This window comes from Hyla sarda, unplaced genomic scaffold, assembly GCF_029499605.1.
Source record: "Hyla sarda isolate aHylSar1 unplaced genomic scaffold, aHylSar1.hap1 scaffold_1423, whole genome shotgun sequence".
NCBI classification, from domain to species: domain Eukaryota; kingdom Metazoa; phylum Chordata; class Amphibia; order Anura; family Hylidae; genus Hyla; species Hyla sarda.
This window is the reverse complement of record NW_026608053.1, coordinates 8,446-26,920: the sequence shown is the minus strand read 5'-3', so window position 1 is coordinate 26,920 and position 18,475 is coordinate 8,446. Positions and strand designations below refer to the sequence as shown.

At 46.0% G+C, this 18,475-nt stretch overlaps 9 non-coding genes across 9 annotated transcripts; all 9 read right to left on the bottom strand.

Moving 5' to 3' along the window:
- Positions 1-35: 35 nt before the first annotated feature.
- Positions 36-226, bottom strand: LOC130307414 (U2 spliceosomal RNA). Its single transcript, XR_008856596.1, has one exon. It is a non-coding gene; the product is annotated as a U2 spliceosomal RNA (small nuclear RNA).
- A 2,089-nt stretch (positions 227-2,315) lies between these two features.
- LOC130307391 (U2 spliceosomal RNA) lies at positions 2,316-2,506 on the bottom strand. The gene has a single exon (XR_008856574.1). It is a non-coding gene; the product is annotated as a U2 spliceosomal RNA (small nuclear RNA).
- A 2,080-nt stretch (positions 2,507-4,586) lies between these two features.
- Positions 4,587-4,777, bottom strand: LOC130307387 (U2 spliceosomal RNA). The gene has a single exon (XR_008856570.1). It is a non-coding gene; the product is annotated as a U2 spliceosomal RNA (small nuclear RNA).
- Positions 4,778-6,868: 2,091 nt separating this feature from the next.
- Positions 6,869-7,059, bottom strand: LOC130307380 (U2 spliceosomal RNA). The gene has a single exon (XR_008856563.1). It is a non-coding gene; the product is annotated as a U2 spliceosomal RNA (small nuclear RNA).
- Positions 7,060-9,141: 2,082 nt separating this feature from the next.
- On the bottom strand, positions 9,142-9,332 carry LOC130307386 (U2 spliceosomal RNA). Its single transcript, XR_008856569.1, has one exon. It is a non-coding gene; the product is annotated as a U2 spliceosomal RNA (small nuclear RNA).
- A 2,095-nt stretch (positions 9,333-11,427) lies between these two features.
- Positions 11,428-11,618, bottom strand: LOC130307385 (U2 spliceosomal RNA). Its single transcript, XR_008856568.1, has one exon. It is a non-coding gene; the product is annotated as a U2 spliceosomal RNA (small nuclear RNA).
- Positions 11,619-13,719: 2,101 nt separating this feature from the next.
- LOC130307384 (U2 spliceosomal RNA) lies at positions 13,720-13,910 on the bottom strand. The gene has a single exon (XR_008856567.1). It is a non-coding gene; the product is annotated as a U2 spliceosomal RNA (small nuclear RNA).
- A 2,089-nt stretch (positions 13,911-15,999) lies between these two features.
- LOC130307383 (U2 spliceosomal RNA) lies at positions 16,000-16,190 on the bottom strand. Its single transcript, XR_008856566.1, has one exon. It is a non-coding gene; the product is annotated as a U2 spliceosomal RNA (small nuclear RNA).
- A 2,094-nt stretch (positions 16,191-18,284) lies between these two features.
- LOC130307382 (U2 spliceosomal RNA) lies at positions 18,285-18,475 on the bottom strand. The gene has a single exon (XR_008856565.1). It is a non-coding gene; the product is annotated as a U2 spliceosomal RNA (small nuclear RNA).

Genomic DNA, 18,475 nt, shown 5'->3' with positions numbered 1-18,475 from the left:
TGAAAGTAGGAATCTTTCTTTTTAACCCTGTAAGGGGGTGGTGCACTGTACCCGAAGATACTGCTATATCGGGTCAATGCATAGGGCGACGGAAGCAAGCTTCGAAATCGGCCCCCGTTCTCAAAAATCCATTTAATATATGGTCCCCAGATAGGGGACGTATCAGATATTAAACTGATAAGAACAGATACTACACTTGATCTTAGCCAAAAGGCCGAGAAGCGATAACCGTGAAAGGGGCGGGCCCAACAAGGTGCCCTTCATGGGCACTATCACTGCTTGCTGTCAGGGAGGCTGCCAGACAATTTTCCATGCACACTCTGGGCTGGGGGGCAGTCAACCACCAGTACACACAGCAGAACCTAAACCCATACCATTATTGCTAAGCAGCAAGACAGGGGCCCATTGCACTCCCACGGGGCCTTTTTAAATGCAATCCATAACCCGGATTTGCCAGGAACCCTTCTTACTCCTCCTACTTGCATGTGACACTGGGCTTAGGATCTGCATAGGAAACACACACAAGCACACACCTACCTTTGTTGCCTGCAGATGCCTCCTTGGCTGTCCCCAAACGGTATCAAACCAACACCCACGGGAAGCTGTAAGCATAGAGGACATGCCTGCACCCCATTGGACTTACCTGTGTGGGTTAAACCCGGGTTATTTGACAACCTATGGCGGTGATGGTTCTGCTCAGGCAGAGCAGTGCTGATGCTCCTCATAAAGCTGTCGCTGCTGTGAAGGTTCTAGGTGACATCAAAAATCCCTATGGTTACATACACAACAAAGCTGGGTTGTTGTTGTTTACACTCTGCAAGGCCTGTGGAAGTGAGTGACATCATAGCACTGTAGTTCTGAGGGTTCTAGATGGATGCAACAATCTCCTGTTGCTTCTATGAAGGCCATAATAGACGACATCACCAAACAGCTCCATAGTCACATACACAGCAAAGGAGAGATGTTGTTTACACCTAGTGATGTCAGTGGTATTGAGTGACATCACAGCACAGTGCTAAGGCTCCTGGGCCTGGACACAGCAGCGGCTGCAATATCTCAACGGAGAATACGTTTATATATATGTGTGTGTGTGCGCGTATATATATATATATATATATATATATATATATATATATATATTTCTCCGCCGAAATCACTTTTAAACCCATTTCCACCTTTTTTTCCCTTCTCTTCCTCTTACTTTTTTTTCACGTTTTTTTACGTTTTTCTCCTTTTCGCCTCTTTTCTGGGCGTATTATTCTTCTTTTTCTTCTTTTTTTTCGTCTAATGCATACCCCATCAGTGCAGCAATGCTTATTCAATACCGCCAGCAGATGGAGACACTGGGGGATAATTTTCTAAGGATTTATACTGATTTTTCCTGTCTGAATTTGTCGCACAGAAAGTTGCAGGCCAAATATGTGTGACATTTCTGCGACTTTAGCTTCTAGAGCATTTTTACAACATTATACATAGGTGCTGAATACATAAAAAGCGACTGTTCAGCGACAGACAAGTCGCATCGGCTGAAAGTAGGCCAGAATGTCAGTCCATGTTGGAGCAGGTTTAGATACAGTCTAAAGTATAGATCTCAAAGTCTGTGCACAGAATTTAGCAAGGGCCTCGCACCTTCTGATGCATCAGGTAGGTGCACAATAGCATAGCCTAACCCTCTGTACTTTGGTCTATATTGATGCGGGACATAGACAGCCAGCTGATGACCAATCCATTAGTGCAATGGATGGCTGGAAGCATTTGTCTTTGCCTTTGCAATACCACAGAAGCAATGCATGGTCAATGTACAGCAATGACACACCTGTGTGAACAGCCAGGAGACCCCCCCCCCCCCCCCATGTTATGTTACATAGTTATATAGTTAGTACGGTCGAAAAAAGACATATGTCCATCAAGTTCAACCAGGGAATTAAGGGGTAGGGGTGTGGCGCGATATTGGGGAAGGGATGAGATTTTATATTTCTTCATAAGCATTAATCTTATTTTGTCAATTAGGAACATTCAGCACCCACCCGCTATCAAGGCAGCTGCCTATCATGTCATGCCCTACCTGCACAGGTGTGCTGGCTACTCAAATGATCCAATTAAGGAGGCCATTTAGTCAGCAGCAGCAGAAGTCCTGTGCCTGGACGCTCCAACAGCAGCCAGACACAAGCAGAAGCAGAAGCAGCAGAAGCAGCAGCAGCACCACCTTTTGTTTCTTGGCTGCAGCAGCAGCAAGGCCCACAGGGCTGGCTAGCTGGCTAGCCAGCAAGCAGGTAGCAATGAAAGTAGGAATCTTTCTTTTTAACCCTGTAAGGGGGTGGTGCACTGTACCCGAAGATACTGCCATATCGGGTCAATGCATAGGGCGACAGAAGCAAGCTTCGAAATCGGCCCCCGTTCTCAAAAATCCATTTAATATATGGTCCCCAGATAGGGGACGTATCAGATATTAAACTGATAAGAACAGATACTACACTTGATCTTAGCCAAAAGGCCGAGAAGCGATAACCGTGAAAGGGGCGGGCCCAACAAGGTGCCCTTCATGGGCACTATCACTGCTTGCTGTCAGGGAGGCTGCCAGACAATTTTCCATGCACACTCTGGGCTGGGGGGCAGTCAACCACCAGTACACACAGCAGAACCTAAACCCATACCATTATTGCTAAGCAGCAAGACAGGGGCCCATTGCACTCCCACGGGGCCTTTTTAAATGCAATCCATAACCCGGATTTGCCAGGAACCCTTCTTACTCCTCCTACTTGCATGTGACACTGGGCTTAGGATCTGCATAGGAAACACACACACAAGCACACACCTACCTTTGTTGCCTGCAGATGCCTCCTTGGCTGTCCCCAAACGGTATCAAACCAACACCCACGGGAAGCTGTAAGCATAGAGGACATGCCTGCACCCCATTGGACTTACCTGTGTGGGTTAAACCCGGGTTATTTGACAACCTATGGCGGTGATGGTTCTGCTCAGGCAGAGCAGTGCTGATGCTCCTCATAAAGCTGTCGCTGCTGTGAAGGTTCTAGGTGACATCACAAATCCCTATGGTTACATACACAACAAAGCTGGGTTGTTGTTGTTTACACTCTGCAAGGCCTGTGGAAGTGAGTGACATCATAGCACTGTAGTTCTGAGGGTTCTAGATGGATGCAACAATCTCCTGTTGCTTCTATGAAGGCCATAATAGACGACATCACCAAACAGCTCCATAGTCACATACACAGCAAAGGAGAGATGTTGTTTACACCTAGTGATGTCAGTGGTATTGAGTGACATCACAGCACAGTGCTAAGGCTCCTGGGCCTGGACACAGCAGCGGCTGCAATATCTCAACGGAGAATACGTTTATATATATGTGTGTGTGTGCGCGTATATATATATATATATATATATATATATATATATATATATATATTTCTCCGCCGAAATCACTTTTAAACCCATTTCCACCTTTTTTTCCCTTCTCTTCCTCTTACTTTTTTTTCACGTTTTTTTACGTTTTTCTCCTTTTCGCCTCTTTTCTGGGCGTATTATTCTTCTTTTTCTTCTTTTTTTTCGTCTAATGCATACCCCATCAGTGCAGCAATGCTTATTCAATACCGCCAGCAGATGGAGACACTGGGGGATAATTTTCTAAGGATTTATACTGATTTTTCCTGTCTGAATTTGTCGCACAGAAAGTTGCAGGCCAAATATGTGTGACATTTCTGCGACTTTAGCTTCTAGAGCATTTTTACAACATTATACATAGGTGCTGAATACATAAAAAGCGACTGTTCAGCGACAGACAAGTCGCATCGGCTGAAAGTAGGCCAGAATGTCAGTCCATGTTGGAGCAGGTTTAGATACAGTCTAAAGTATAGATCTCAAAGTCTGTGCACAGAATTTAGCAAGGGCCTCGCACCTTCTGATGCATCAGGTAGGTGCACAATAGCATAGCCTAACCCTCTGTACTTTGGTCTATATTGATGCGGGACATAGACAGCCAGCTGATGACCAATCCATTAGTGCAATGGATGGCTGGAAGCATTTGTCTTTGCCTTTGCAATACCACAGAAGCAATGCATGGTCAATGTACAGCAATGACACACCTGTGTGAACAGCCAGGAGACCCCCCCCCATGTTATGTTACATAGTTACATAGTTAGTACGGTCGAAAAAAGACATATGTCCATCAAGTTCAACCAGGGAATTAAGGGGTAGGGGTGTGGCGCGATATTGGGGAAGGGATGAGATTTTATATTTCTTCATAAGCATTAATCTTATTTTGTCAATTAGGAACATTCAGCACCCACCCGCTATCAAGGCAGCTGCCTATCATGTCATGCCCTACCTGCACAGGTGTGCTGGCTACTCAAATGATCCAATTAAGGAGGCCATTTAGTCAGCAGCAGCAGAAGTCCTGTGCCTGGACGCTCCAACAGCGGCCAGACACAAGCAGAAGCAGCAGAAGCAGCAGCAGCACCACCTTTTGTTTTTTGGCTGCAGCAGCAGCAAGGCCCACAGGGCTGGCTAGCTGGCTAGCCAGCAAGCAGGTAGCAATGAAAGTAGGAATCTTTCTTTTTAACCCTGTAAGGGGGTGGTGCACTGTACCCGAAGATACTGCCATATCGGGTCAATGCATAGGGCGACGGAAGCAAGCTTCGAAATCGGCCCCCGTTCTCAAAAATCCATTTAATATATGGTCCCCAGATAGGGGACGTATCAGATATTAAACTGATAAGAACAGATACTACACTTGATCTTAGCCAAAAGGCCGAGAAGCGATAACCGTGAAAGGGGCGGGCCCAACAAGGTGCCCTTCATGGGCACTATCACTGCTTGCTGTCAGGGAGGCTGCCAGACAATTTTCCATGCACACTCTGGGCTGGGGGGCAGTCAACCACCAGTACACACAGCAGAACCTAAACCCATACCATTATTGCTAAGCAGCAAGACAGGGGCCCATTGCACTCCCACGGGGCCTTTTTAAATGCAATCCATAACCCGGATTTGCCAGGAACCCTTCTTACTCCTCCTACTTGCATGTGACACTGGGCTTAGGATCTGCATAGGAAACACACACACAAGCACACACCTACCTTTGTTGCCTGCAGATGCCTCCTTGGCTGTCCCCAAACGGTATCAAACCAACACCCACGGGAAGCTGTAAGCATAGAGGACATGCCTGCACCCCATTGGACTTACCTGTGTGGGTTAAACCCGGGTTATTTGACAACCTATGGCGGTGATGGTTCTGCTCAGGCAGAGCAGTGCTGATGCTCCTCATAAAGCTGTCGCTGCTGTGAAGGTTCTAGGTGACATCACAAATCCCTATGGTTACATACACAACAAAGCTGGGTTGTTGTTGTTTACACTCTGCAAGGCCTGTGGAAGTGAGTGACATCATAGCACTGTAGTTCTGAGGGTTCTAGATGGATGCAACAATCTCCTGTTGCTTCTATGAAGGCCATAATAGACGACATAACCAAACAGCTCCATAGTCACATACACAGCAAAGGAGAGATGTTGTTTACACCTAGTGATGTCAGTGGTATTGAGTGACATCACAGCACAGTGCTAAGGCTCCTGGGCCTGGACACAGCAGCGGCTGCAATATCTCAACGGAGAATACGTTTATATATATGTGTGTGTGTGCGCGTATATATATATATATATATATATATATATATATATATATATATTTCTCCGCCGAAATCACTTTTAAACCCATTTCCACCTTTTTTTCCCTTCTCTTCCTCTTACTTTTTTTTCACGTTTTTTTACGTTTTTCTCCTTTTCGCCTCTTTTCTGGGCGTATTATTCTTCTTTTTCTTCTTTTTTTTCGTCTAATGCATACCCCATCAGTGCAGCAATGCTTATTCAATACCGCCAGCAGATGGAGACACTGGGGGATAATTTTCTAAGGATTTATACTGATTTTTCCTGTCTGAATTTGTCGCACAGAAAGTTGCAGGCCAAATATGTGTGACATTTCTGCGACTTTAGCTTCTAGAGCATTTTTACAACATTATACATAGGTGCTGAATACATAAAAAGCGACTGTTCAGCGACAGACAAGTCGCATCGGCTGAAAGTAGGCCAGAATGTCAGTCCATGTTGGAGCAGGTTTAGATACAGTCTAAAGTATAGATCTCAAAGTCTGTGCACAGAATTTAGCAAGGGCCTCGCACCTTCTGATGCATCAGGTAGGTGCACAATAGCATAGCCTAACCCTCTGTACTTTGGTCTATATTGATGCGGGACATAGACAGCCAGCTGATGACCAATCCATTAGTGCAATGGATGGCTGGAAGCATTTGTCTTTGCCTTTGCAATACCACAGAAGCAATGCATGGTCAATGTACAGCAATGACACACCTGTGTGAACAGCCAGGAGACCCCCCCCCCCCCCCCATGTTATGTTACATAGTTATATAGTTAGTACGGTCGAAAAAAGACATATGTCCATCAAGTTCAACCAGGGAATTAAGGGGTAGGGGTGTGGCGCGATATTGGGGAAGGGATGAGATTTTATATTTCTTCATAAGCATTAATCTTATTTTGTCAATTAGGAACATTCAGCACCCACCCGCTATCAAGGCAGCTGCCTATCATGTCATGCCCTACCTGCACAGGTGTGCTGGCTACTCAAATGATCCAATTAAGGAGGCCATTTAGTCAGCAGCAGCAGAAGTCCTGTGCCTGGACGCTCCAACAGCAGCCAGACACAAGCAGAAGCAGAAGCAGCAGAAGCAGCAGCAGCACCACCTTTTGTTTCTTGGCTGCAGCAGCAGCAAGGCCCACAGGGCTGGCTAGCTGGCTAGCCAGCAAGCAGGTAGCAATGAAAGTAGGAATCTTTCTTTTTAACCCTGTAAGGGGGTGGTGCACTGTACCCGAAGATACTGCCATATCGGGTCAATGCATAGGGCGACAGAAGCAAGCTTCGAAATCGGCCCCCGTTCTCAAAAATCCATTTAATATATGGTCCCCAGATAGGGGACGTATCAGATATTAAACTGATAAGAACAGATACTACACTTGATCTTAGCCAAAAGGCCGAGAAGCGATAACCGTGAAAGGGGCGGGCCCAACAAGGTGCCCTTCATGGGCACTATCACTGCTTGCTGTCAGGGAGGCTGCCAGACAATTTTCCATGCACACTCTGGGCTGGGGGGCAGTCAACCACCAGTACACACAGCAGAACCTAAACCCATACCATTATTGCTAAGCAGCAAGACAGGGGCCCATTGCACTCCCACGGGGCCTTTTTAAATGCAATCCATAACCCGGATTTGCCAGGAACCCTTCTTACTCCTCCTACTTGCATGTGACACTGGGCTTAGGATCTGCATAGGAAACACACACACAAGCACACACCTACCTTTGTTGCCTGCAGATGCCTCCTTGGCTGTCCCCAAACGGTATCAAACCAACACCCACGGGAAGCTGTAAGCATAGAGGACATGCCTGCACCCCATTGGACTTACCTGTGTGGGTTAAACCCGGGTTATTTGACAACCTATGGCGGTGATGGTTCTGCTCAGGCAGAGCAGTGCTGATGCTCCTCATAAAGCTGTCGCTGCTGTGAAGGTTCTAGGTGACATCACAAATCCCTATGGTTACATACACAACAAAGCTGGGTTGTTGTTGTTTACACTCTGCAAGGCCTGTGGAAGTGAGTGACATCATAGCACTGTAGTTCTGAGGGTTCTAGATGGATGCAACAATCTCCTGTTGCTTCTATGAAGGCCATAATAGACGACATCACCAAACAGCTCCATAGTCACATACACAGCAAAGGAGAGATGTTGTTTACACCTAGTGATGTCAGTGGTATTGAGTGACATCACAGCACAGTGCTAAGGCTCCTGGGCCTGGACACAGCAGCGGCTGCAATATCTCAACGGAGAATACGTTTATATATATGTGTGTGTGTGCGCGTATATATATATATATATATATATATATATATATATATATATATATATTTCTCCGCCGAAATCACTTTTAAACCCATTTCCACCTTTTTTTCCCTTCTCTTCCTCTTACTTTTTTTTCACGTTTTTTTACGTTTTTCTCCTTTTCGCCTCTTTTCTGGGCGTATTATTCTTCTTTTTCTTCTTTTTTTTCGTCTAATGCATACCCCATCAGTGCAGCAATGCTTATTCAATACCGCCAGCAGATGGAGACACTGGGGGATAATTTTCTAAGGATTTATACTGATTTTTCCTGTCTGAATTTGTCGCACAGAAAGTTGCAGGCCAAATATGTGTGACATTTCTGCGACTTTAGCTTCTAGAGCATTTTTACAACATTATACATAGGTGCTGAATACATAAAAAGCGACTGTTCAGCGACAGACAAGTCGCATCGGCTGAAAGTAGGCCAGAATGTCAGTCCATGTTGGAGCAGGTTTAGATACAGTCTAAAGTATAGATCTCAAAGTCTGTGCACAGAATTTAGCAAGGGCCTCGCACCTTCTGATGCATCAGGTAGGTGCACAATAGCATAGCCTAACCCTCTGTACTTTGGTCTATATTGATGCGGGACATAGACAGCCAGCTGATGACCAATCCATTAGTGCAATGGATGGCTGGAAGCATTTGTCTTTGCCTTTGCAATACCACAGAAGCAATGCATGGTCAATGTACAGCAATGACACACCTGTGTGAACAGCCAGGAGACCCCCCCCCATGTTATGTTACATAGTTACATAGTTAGTACGGTCGAAAAAAGACATATGTCCATCAAGTTCAACCAGGGAATTAAGGGGTAGGGGTGTGGCGCGATATTGGGGAAGGGATGAGATTTTATATTTCTTCATAAGCATTAATCTTATTTTGTCAATTAGGAACATTCAGCACCCACCCGCTATCAAGGCAGCTGCCTATCATGTCATGCCCTACCTGCACAGGTGTGCTGGCTACTCAAATGATCCAATTAAGGAGGCCATTTAGTCAGCAGCAGCAGAAGTCCTGTGCCTGGACGCTCCAACAGCGGCCAGACACAAGCAGAAGCAGCAGAAGCAGCAGCAGCACCACCTTTTGTTTTTTGGCTGCAGCAGCAGCAAGGCCCACAGGGCTGGCTAGCTGGCTAGCCAGCAAGCAGGTAGCAATGAAAGTAGGAATCTTTCTTTTTAACCCTGTAAGGGGGTGGTGCACTGTACCCGAAGATACTGCCATATCGGGTCAATGCATAGGGCGACGGAAGCAAGCTTCGAAATCGGCCCCCGTTCTCAAAAATCCATTTAATATATGGTCCCCAGATAGGGGACGTATCAGATATTAAACTGATAAGAACAGATACTACACTTGATCTTAGCCAAAAGGCCGAGAAGCGATAACCGTGAAAGGGGCGGGCCCAACAAGGTGCCCTTCATGGGCACTATCACTGCTTGCTGTCAGGGAGGCTGCCAGACAATTTTCCATGCACACTCTGGGCTGGGGGGCAGTCAACCACCAGTACACACAGCAGAACCTAAACCCATACCATTATTGCTAAGCAGCAAGACAGGGGCCCATTGCACTCCCACGGGGCCTTTTTAAATGCAATCCATAACCCGGATTTGCCAGGAACCCTTCTTACTCCTCCTACTTGCATGTGACACTGGGCTTAGGATCTGCATAGGAAACACACACACAAGCACACACCTACCTTTGTTGCCTGCAGATGCCTCCTTGGCTGTCCCCAAACGGTATCAAACCAACACCCACGGGAAGCTGTAAGCATAGAGGACATGCCTGCACCCCATTGGACTTACCTGTGTGGGTTAAACCCGGGTTATTTGACAACCTATGGCGGTGATGGTTCTGCTCAGGCAGAGCAGTGCTGATGCTCCTCATAAAGCTGTCGCTGCTGTGAAGGTTCTAGGTGACATCACAAATCCCTATGGTTACATACACAACAAAGCTGGGTTGTTGTTGTTTACACTCTGCAAGGCCTGTGGAAGTGAGTGACATCATAGCACTGTAGTTCTGAGGGTTCTAGATGGATGCAACAATCTCCTGTTGCTTCTATGAAGGCCATAATAGACGACATAACCAAACAGCTCCATAGTCACATACACAGCAAAGGAGAGATGTTGTTTACACCTAGTGATGTCAGTGGTATTGAGTGACATCACAGCACAGTGCTAAGGCTCCTGGGCCTGGACACAGCAGCGGCTGCAATATCTCAACGGAGAATACGTTTATATATATGTGTGTGTGTGCGCGTATATATATATATATATATATATATATATATATATATATATATATATTTCTCCGCCGAAATCACTTTTAAACCCATTTCCACCTTTTTTTCCCTTCTCTTCCTCTTACTTTTTTTTCACGTTTTTTTACGTTTTTCTCCTTTTCGCCTCTTTTCTGGGCGTATTATTCTTCTTTTTCTTCTTTTTTTTCGTCTAATGCATACCCCATCAGTGCAGCAATGCTTATTCAATACCGCCAGCAGATGGAGACACTGGGGGATAATTTTCTAAGGATTTATACTGATTTTTCCTGTCTGAATTTGTCGCACAGAAAGTTGCAGGCCAAATATGTGTGACATTTCTGCGACTTTAGCTTCTAGAGCATTTTTACAACATTATACATAGGTGCTGAATACATAAAAAGCGACTGTTCAGCGACAGACAAGTCGCATCGGCTGAAAGTAGGCCAGAATGTCAGTCCATGTTGGAGCAGGTTTAGATACAGTCTAAAGTATAGATCTCAAAGTCTGTGCACAGAATTTAGCAAGGGCCTCGCACCTTCTGATGCATCAGGTAGGTGCACAATAGCATAGCCTAACCCTCTGTACTTTGGTCTATATTGATGCGGGACATAGACAGCCAGCTGATGACCAATCCATTAGTGCAATGGATGGCTGGAAGCATTTGTCTTTGCCTTTGCAATACCACAGAAGCAATGCATGGTCAATGTACAGCAATGACACACCTGTGTGAACAGCCAGGAGACCCCCCCCCCCCCCCCATGTTATGTTACATAGTTACATAGTTAGTACGGTCGAAAAAAGACATATGTCCATCAAGTTCAACCAGGGAATTAAGGGGTAGGGGTGTGGCGCGATATTGGGGAAGGGATGAGATTTTATATTTCTTCATAAGCATTAATCTTATTTTGTCAATTAGGAACATTCAGCACCCACCCGCTATCAAGGCAGCTGCCTATCATGTCATGCCCTACCTGCACAGGTGTGCTGGCTACTCAAATGATCCAATTAAGGAGGCCATTTAGTCAGCAGCAACAGAAGTCCTGTGCCTGGACGCTCCAACAGCGGCCAGACACAAGCAGAAGCAGAAGCAGCAGAAGCAGCAGCAGCACCACCTTTTGTTTTTTGGCTGCAGCAGCAACAAGGCCCACAGGGCTGGCTAGCTGGCTAGCCAGCAAGCAGGTAGCAATGAAAGTAGGAATCTTTCTTTTTAACCCTGTAAGGGGGTGGTGCACTGTACCCGAAGATACTGCCATATCGGGTCAATGCATAGGGCGACGGAAGCAAGCTTCGAAATCGGCCCCCGTTCTCAAAAATCCATTTAATATATGGTCCCCAGATAGGGGACGTATCAGATATTAAACTGATAAGAACAGATACTACACTTGATCTTAGCCAAAAGGCCGAGAAGCGATAACCGTGAAAGGGGCGGGCCCAACAAGGTGCCCTTCATGGGCACTATCACTGCTTGCTGTCAGGGAGGCTGCCAGACAATTTTCCATGCACACTCTGGGCTGGGGGGCAGTCAACCACCAGTACACACAGCAGAACCTAAACCCATACCATTATTGCTAAGCAGCAAGACAGGGGCCCATTGCACTCCCACGGGGCCTTTTTAAATGCAATCCATAACCCGGATTTGCCAGGAACCCTTCTTACTCTTCCTACTTGCATGTGACACTGGGCTTAGGATCTGCATAGGAAACACACACACAAGCACACACCTACCTTTGTTGCCTGCAGATGCCTCCTTGGCTGTCCCCAAACGGTATCAAACCAACACCCACGGGAAGCTGTAAGCATAGAGGACATGCCTGCACCCCATTGGACTTACCTGTGTGGGTTAAACCCGGGTTATTTGACAACCTATGGCGGTGATGGTTCTGCTCAGGCAGAGCAGTGCTGATGCTCCTCATAAAGCTGTCGCTGCTGTGAAGGTTCTAGGTGACATCACAAATCCCTATGGTTACATACACAACAAAGCTGGGTTGTTGTTGTTTACACTCTGCAAGGCCTGTGGAAGTGAGTGACATCATAGCACTGTAGTTCTGAGGGTTCTAGATGGATGCAACAATCTCCTGTTGCTTCTATGAAGGCCATAATAGATGACATCACCAAACAGCTCCATAGTCACATACACAGCAAAGGAGAGATGTTGTTTACACCTAGTGATGTCAGTGGTATTGAGTGACATCACAGCACAGTGCTAAGGCTCCTGGGCCTGGACACAGCAGCGGCTGCAATATCTCAACGGAGAATACGTTTATATATATGTGTGTGTGTGCGCGTATATATATATATATATATATATATATATATATATATATATATATATTTCTCCGCCGAAATCACTTTTAAACCCATTTCCACCTTTTTTTCCCTTCTCTTCCTCTTACTTTTTTTTCACGTTTTTTTACGTTTTTCTCCTTTTCGCCTCTTTTCTGGGCGTATTATTCTTCTTTTTCTTCTTTTTTTTCGTCTAATGCATACCCCATCAGTGCAGCAATGCTTATTCAATACCGCCAGCAGATGGAGACACTGGGGGATAATTTTCTAAGGATTTATACTGATTTTTCCTGTCTGAATTTGTCGCACAGAAAGTTGCAGGCCAAATATGTGTGACATTTCTGCGACTTTAGCTTCTAGAGCATTTTTACAACATTATACATAGGTGCTGAATACATAAAAAGCGACTGTTCAGCGACAGACAAGTCGCATCGGCTGAAAGTAGGCCAGAATGTCAGTCCATGTTGGAGCAGGTTTAGATACAGTCTAAAGTATAGATCTCAAAGTCTGTGCACAGAATTTAGCAAGGGCCTCGCACCTTCTGATGCATCAGGTAGGTGCACAATAGCATAGCCTAACCCTCTGTACTTTGGTCTATATTGATGCGGGACATAGACAGCCAGCTGATGACCAATCCATTAGTGCAATGGATGGCTGGAAGCATTTGTCTTTGCCTTTGCAATACCACAGAAGCAATGCATGGTCAATGTACAGCAATGACACACCTGTGTGAACAGCCAGGAGACCCCCCCCCCCCCATGTTATGTTACATAGTTACATAGTTAGTACGGTCGAAAAAAGACATATGTCCATCAAGTTCAACCAGGGAATTAAGGGGTAGGGGTGTGGCGCGATATTGGGGAAGGGATGAGATTTTATATTTCTTCATAAGCATTAATCTTATTTTGTCAATTAGGAACATTCAGCACCCACCCGCTATCAAGGCAGCTGCCTATCATGTCATGCCCTACCTGCACAGGTGTGCTGGCTACTCAAATGATCCAATTAAGGAGGCCATTTAGTCAGCAGCAGCAGAAGTCCTGTGCCTGGACGCTCCAACAGCGGCCAGACACAAGCAGAAGCAGAAGCAGCAGAAGCAGCAGAAGCAGCAGCAGCACCACCTTTTGTTTTTTGGCTGCAGCAGCAGCAAGGCCCACAGGGCTGGCTAGCTGGCTAGCCAGCAAGCAGGTAGCAATGAAAGTAGGAATCTTTCTTTTTAACCCTGTAAGGGGGTGGTGCACTGTACCCGAAGATACTGCCATATCGGGTCAATGCATAGGGCGACGGAAGCAAGCTTCGAAATCGGCCCCCGTTCTCAAAAATCCATTTAATATATGGTCCCCAGATAGGGGACGTATCAGATATTAAACTGATAAGAACAGATACTACACTTGATCTTAGCCAAAAGGCCGAGAAGCGATAACCGTGAAAGGGGCGGGCCCAACAAGGTGCCCTTCATGGGCACTATCACTGCTTGCTGTCAGGGAGGCTGCCAGACAATTTTCCATGCACACTCTGGGCTGGGGGGCAGTCAACCACCAGTACACACAGCAGAACCTAAACCCATACCATTATTGCTAAGCAGCAAGACAGGGGCCCATTGCACTCCCACGGGGCCTTTTTAAATGCAATCCATAACCCGGATTTGCCAGGAACCCTTCTTACTCCTCCTACTTGCATGTGACACTGGGCTTAGGATCTGCATAGGAAACACACACACAAGCACACACCTACCTTTGTTGCCTGCAGATGCCTCCTTGGCTGTCCCCAAACGGTATCAAACCAACACCCACGGGAAGCTGTAAGCATAGAGGACATGCCTGCACCCCATTGGACTTACCTGTGTGGGTTAAACCCGGGTTATTTGACAACCTATGGCGGTGATGGTTCTGCTCAGGCAGAGCAGTGCTGATGCTCCTCATAAAGCTGTCGCTGCTGTGAAGGTTCTAGGTGACATCACAAATCCCTATGGTTACATACACAACAAAGCTGGGTTGTTGTTGTTTACACTCTGCAAGGCCTGTGGAAGTGAGTGACATCATAGCACTGTAGTTCTGAGGGTTCTAGATGGATGCAACAATCTCCTGTTGCTTCTATGAAGGCCATAATAGACGACATCACCAAACAGCTCCATAGTCACATACACAGCAAAGGAGAGATGTTGTTTACACCTAGTGATGTCAGTGGTATTGAGTGACATCACAGCACAGTGCTAAGGCTCCTGGGCCTGGACACAGCAGCGGCTGCAATATCTCAACGGAGAATACGTTTATATATATGTGTGTGTGTGCGCGTATATATATATATATATATATATATATATATATATATATATTTCTCCGCCGAAATCACTTTTAAACCCATTTCCACCTTTTTTTCCCTTCTCTTCCTCTTACTTTTTTTTCACGTTTTTTTACGTTTTTCTCCTTTTCGCCTCTTTTCTGGGCGTATTATTCTTCTTTTTCTTCTTTTTTTTCGTCTAATGCATACCCCATCAGTGCAGCAATGCTTATTCAATACCGCCAGCAGATGGAGACACTGGGGGATAATTTTCTAAGGATTTATACTGATTTTTCCTGTCTGAATTTGTCGCACAGAAAGTTGCAGGCCAAATATGTGTGACATTTCTGCGACTTTAGCTTCTAGAGCATTTTTACAACATTATACATAGGTGCTGAATACATAAAAAGCGACTGTTCAGCGACAGACAAGTCGCATCGGCTGAAAGTAGGCCAGAATGTCAGTCCATGTTGGAGCAGGTTTAGATACAGTCTAAAGTATAGATCTCAAAGTCTGTGCACAGAATTTAGCAAGGGCCTCGCACCTTCTGATGCATCAGGTAGGTGCACAATAGCATAGCCTAACCCTCTGTACTTTGGTCTATATTGATGCGGGACATAGACAGCCAGCTGATGACCAATCCATTAGTGCAATGGATGGCTGGAAGCATTTGTCTTTGCCTTTGCAATACCACAGAAGCAATGCATGGTCAATGTACAGCAATGACACACCTGTGTGAACAGCCAGGAGACCCCCCCCCCCCCCCCATGTTATGTTACATAGTTACATAGTTAGTACGGTCGAAAAAAGACATATGTCCATCAAGTTCAACCAGGGAATTAAGGGGTAGGGGTGTGGCGCGATATTGGGGAAGGGATGAGATTTTATATTTCTTCATAAGCATTAATCTTATTTTGTCAATTAGGAACATTCAGCACCCACCCGCTATCAAGGCAGCTGCCTATCATGTCATGCCCTACCTGCACAGGTGTGCTGGCTACTCAAATGATCCAATTAAGGAGGCCATTTAGTCAGCAGCAGCAGAAGTCCTGTGACTGGACGCTCCAACAGCGGCCAGACACAAGCAGAAGCAGAAGCAGCAGAAGCAGCAGCAGCACCACCTTTTGTTTTTTGGCTGCAGCAGCAGCAAGGCCCACAGGGCTGGCTAGCTGGCTAGCCAGCAAGCAGGTAGCAATGAAAGTAGGAATCTTTCTTTTTAACCCTGTAAGGGGGTGGTGCACTGTACCCGAAGATACTGCCATATCGGGTCAATGCATAGGGCGACGGAAGCAAGCTTCGAAATCGGCCCCCGTTCTCAAAAATCCATTTAATATATGGTCCCCAGATAGGGGACGTATCAGATATTAAACTGATAAGAACAGATACTACACTTGATCTTAGCCAAAAGGCCGAGAAGCGATAACCGTGAAAGGGGCGGGCCCAACAAGGTGCCCTTCATGGGCACTATCACTGCTTGCTGTCAGGGAGGCTGCCAGACAATTTTCCATGCACACTCTGGGCTGGGGGGCAGTCAACCACCAGTACACACAGCAGAACCTAAACCCATACCATTATTGCTAAGCAGCAAGACAGGGGCCCATTGCACTCTCACGGGGCCTTTTTAAATGCAATCCATAACCCGGATTTGCCAGGAACCCTTCTTACTCCTCCTACTTGCATGTGACACTGGGCTTAGGATCTGCATAGGAAACACACACACAAGCACACACCTACCTTTGTTGCCTGCAGATGCCTCCTTGGCTGTCCCCAAACGGTATCAAACCAACACCCACGGGAAGCTGTAAGCATAGAGGACATGCCTGCACCCCATTGGACTTACCTGTGTGGGTTAAACCCGGGTTATTTGACAACCTATGGCGGTGATGGTTCTGCTCAGGCAGAGCAGTGCTGATGCTCCTCATAAAGCTGTCGCTGCTGTGAAGGTTCTAGGTGACATCACAAATCCCTATGGTTACATACACAACAAAGCTGGGTTGTTGTTGTTTACACTCTGCAAGGCCTGTGGAAGTGAGTGACATCATAGCACTGTAGTTCTGAGGGTTCTAGATGGATGCAACAATCTCCTGTTGCTTCTATGAAGGCCATAATAGACGACATCACCAAACAGCTCCATAGTCACATACACAGCAAAGGAGAGATGTTGTTTACACCTAGTGATGTCAGTGGTATTGAGTGACATCACAGCACAGTGCTAAGGCTCCTGGGCCTGGACACAGCAGCGGCTGCAATATCTCAACGGAGAATACGTTTATATATATGTGTGTGTGTGCGCGTATATATATATATATATATATATATATATATATATATATATTTCTCCGCCGAAATCACTTTTAAACCCATTTCCACCTTTTTTTCCCTTCTCTTCCTCTTACTTTTTTTTCACGTTTTTTTACGTTTTTCTCCTTTTCGCCTCTTTTCTGGGCGTATTATTCTTCTTTTTCTTCTTTTTTTTCGTCTAATGCATACCCCATCAGTGCAGCAATGCTTATTCAATACCGCCAGCAGATGGAGACACTGGGGGATAATTTTCTAAGGATTTATACTGATTTTTCCTGTCTGAATTTGTCGCACAGAAAGTTGCAGGCCAAATATGTGTGACATTTCTGCGACTTTAGCTTCTAGAGCATTTTTACAACATTATACATAGGTGCTGAATACATAAAAAGCGACTGTTCAGCGACAGACAAGTCGCATCGGCTGAAAGTAGGCCAGAATGTCAGTCCATGTTGGAGCAGGTTTAGATACAGTCTAAAGTATAGATCTCAAAGTCTGTGCACAGAATTTAGCAAGGGCCTCGCACCTTCTGATGCATCAGGTAGGTGCACAATAGCATAGCCTAACCCTCTGTACTTTGGTCTATATTGATGCGGGACATAGACAGCCAGCTGATGACCAATCCATTAGTGCAATGGATGGCTGGAAGCATTTGTCTTTGCCTTTGCAATACCACAGAAGCAATGCATGGTCAATGTACAGCAATGACACACCTGTGTGAACAGCCAGGAGACCCCCCCCCCCCCCCCCCATGTTATGTTACATAGTTACATAGTTAGTACGGTCGAAAAAAGACATATGTCCATCAAGTTCAACCAGGGAATTAAGGGGTAGGGGTGTGGCGCGATATTGGGGAAGGGATGAGATTTTATATTTCTTCATAAGCATTAATCTTATTTTGTCAATTAGGAACATTCAGCACCCACCCGCTATCAAGGCAGCTGCCTATCATGTCATGCCCTACCTGCACAGGTGTGCTGGCTACTCAAATGATCCAATTAAGGAGGCCATTTAGTCAGCAGCAGCAGAAGTCCTGTGCCTGGACGCTCCAACAGCGGCCAGACACAAGCAGAAGCAGAAGCAGCAGAAGCAGCAGCAGCAGCACCACCTTTTGTTTTTTGGCTGCAGCAGCAGCAAGGCCCACAGGGCTGGCTGGCTGGCTAGCCAGCAAGCAGGTAGCAATGAAAGTAGGAATCTTTCTTTTTAACCCTGTAAGGGGGTGGTGCACTGTACCCGAAGATACTGCCATATCGGGTCAATGCATAGGGCGACGGAAGCAAGCTTCGAAATCGGCCCCCGTTCTCAAAAATCCATTTAATATATGGTCCCCAGATAGGGGACGTATCAGATATTAAACTGATAAGAACAGATACTACACTTGATCTTAGCCAAAAGGCCGAGAAGCGAT